The sequence below is a fragment of the Octodon degus genome, unplaced genomic scaffold, assembly GCF_000260255.1.
Source record: "Octodon degus isolate 3935 unplaced genomic scaffold, OctDeg1.0 scaffold00025, whole genome shotgun sequence".
NCBI classification, from domain to species: Eukaryota; Metazoa; Chordata; class Mammalia; order Rodentia; family Octodontidae; genus Octodon; species Octodon degus.
In genome coordinates, this window is record NW_004524601.1 from 9,539,878 (window position 1) to 9,542,557 (window position 2,680).

Sequence of the window (2,680 nt, forward strand, 5' to 3'; positions counted from 1 at the left end):
GCTCCCCTCCTCCTTCCCTTCCTCATCGCTGCATCCCAGCGGCTTGATTCCAAATATCAGGTCAGGTTTCTCTGCCGGTCCCCTTTCTGTCACCTTCTTGAAAGCCTCATCTGACACTTCTCAAAAGCTGTGTTTCCCCACGGCACCCTTTCTGCTCTATCCTTAGGTCCTCTGGGCTTTTCTTTTTATTTATACCTTCAGAGAAACCTGACCTGATCTTTGATGCCTTGATTTAAGTTTTCTCTTAATTTTTCAATTCTTCTGATTTTTTTCATATTTAAATAAACAATGCCCGTGTGTGTGTGTGTGTGTGTGTGTGTGTGTGTGTGTGCGTTTATTATGAATAACCTTGTGTGGAAAATTTGATATGTCCACTTTCCTACTGGTATGTCAATTCATTCAGGACTTTTCCAGTGACTTGGCACAGCCAGCACAGGAGTCACAGGACTGGGCTCATTTCCATAGCCTCTTCTCTGACTCACTCCTGTCTTGCACAGCTTATAACAGGTACTTCAAGGAAGGTGAGGAAAAAGGAGGCTAGATGTATCTTACTGGATGCTTAGCATTGCTCTCCACTGCTGATAGGCTGGGTACCTAGAAGCAGTCACAGCTGCTATCAGCATCAATATGTGGTAGACCATGACGTGGGGCCACGAATAGCCTCCAGTGTCCGCCCCCGTGGCTATCTCACTCACATACCTGACGTGACAGTTTTGGGAGGCTAACATCAAGTAGCTGAGTCATTTTGCCCACTCAGCTCCTGAGTCCTTAGATTCCCTGAGTGCTGGGCATCAGTGTATAATACAAAATATCTTCACACCTCATCCCCTTCTTGGGTGCCTAGCTTGTCCTCATTGTGTCTAACCCTCCAACGTTCTCGTCTCCCATTTCCAATCCAGGGGCCATGCCATTGCTCACTACCCAGAAGCAGGAATATATTCTCGACTTGGTCACTTCTCAGCCCACATAAATCAGATGGCAGGTGCAATTCTCACTCTGCCTATCAGGAAGACTTTTTTCCTTCCCACTGTCTTCCAGGACTACCCCAAGTGTGGCTGAAATTATGGAAGGTGAGCTTCATTATGTAGCTTCAACATGTGTTTATATAGCAAAAATCAACCCCAATCTCATGCAAACCCAGACTCTTTCCTTGTTTCAACTGATCAAAGAGAATCCCCACAACATTATGGTGCTAGGGAAGAGGCACTGGTTGTGACGGGTGTGTATCAAAGGGTCTGCATGTCTATCCTGTGGTACCTACCACCACGGCTTTGGCTCTGTATTGCAGGGTCCACACTCTGATGCTCCCACTGGGGCTTTTCATCAATGCCATTGAGCAACTCTTCTACCACCTCCAACATTGCAAGTAGATGTAGTCCAGGTAACCTGGTCTTCTATACTGCAGTTTAGGCCTGAATCAGAGTATTTTCTGCTCCGGTCCCCATTTGAAGCTTGCCATCTTTCCTGTCTCCAAAGCAATATTCTCAGGTGTGAGTGTATAACTTCCATGACACAAAGAGGTACACAAGACATAGGTTTCTCTTTCTGTGGTAGAGTGTGCCAGATGGTAGCAGTCTCCCTTTTGCTTTGGAGGGCATATCCCAACATGTCTTTGACTCTGGACCCTAAAGCCCTTCTTTTTTTAGTTGTTTTTTTTTTAAATTTTTTAAAAAGAATACTAAATAGGAAAAAAAGCATTAAAAATGACACACAATTTCATTAAACAAAATAATAGGAATTCAACAATGATTGCTGTATTACATACAAAGCATACACAGCTACCTTATCTTTGATAAAGAGGACAAACATATTCACTAGAAGGAAGATAGCCTCATTAATAAGTGGTGCTGAAAAAACTGGCTTTCCACGTGCTGGAGACTAACTAGACCCATGTCTATCTCATGGCTCGAATCTTTATGATTATTTATTTATTTATTTATTTGGTACAGGGTGTTGCTATGCAGCTCAGACTTGTAGTGATCCTCCTGTCTCAAATGCCCCAGTTCTGGGATTATGGGCATGCACCACCATGCCCAGTTTCAGTGGCTGGCACAGCACACCCAGGGTTCTAAGGCTGGCATGGCATTGGTACTGGGGATTAAACCCAAGTCCTTGCACTTGCCAGGTAGGTGCTTGGACCACTGAGCTATTTCTCCAGCCAAGATTTCATCTTTTTGAAAAGTTTCTGCTTGTCAAAAGAAATCACCAACAGAGTAAAAAGAAAACCCATGAACTGAGAAACAATTATAGCCAACTGTGCCTCAGACAAAGGACTCTTATCTAGAACATACAGAGAATTTTTAAAAATCAGGCCTCCAAAATTCAAAGACCCAATCCAAAAGTGGGCATCTGAGATGAATATATACTTCACAGATAAAGAGATACAAATGGAAAATAAATATATGAAAAAATGCTCAACATCATTGGTAATTTAAGAGATGCAAATTAAAACAACACTGAGATTCCATCTTATGCCAGAAAGAATGGCTATCATCAAGAAGTCAACCAGTAACAGATGCTGGAGGGGCTGTGGGGAAAAGGAACCCCTCTCCACTGTTGGTGAGAGTGCAAGCTGGTACAACCATTATGGAAATCAGTGTGGAGACTCCTCAAAAACCTAGGGTTGGAGGTCCCATTCAAGCTAGCTATTCCCCTCCTGAAACCCTTCTTGAAGTAACAT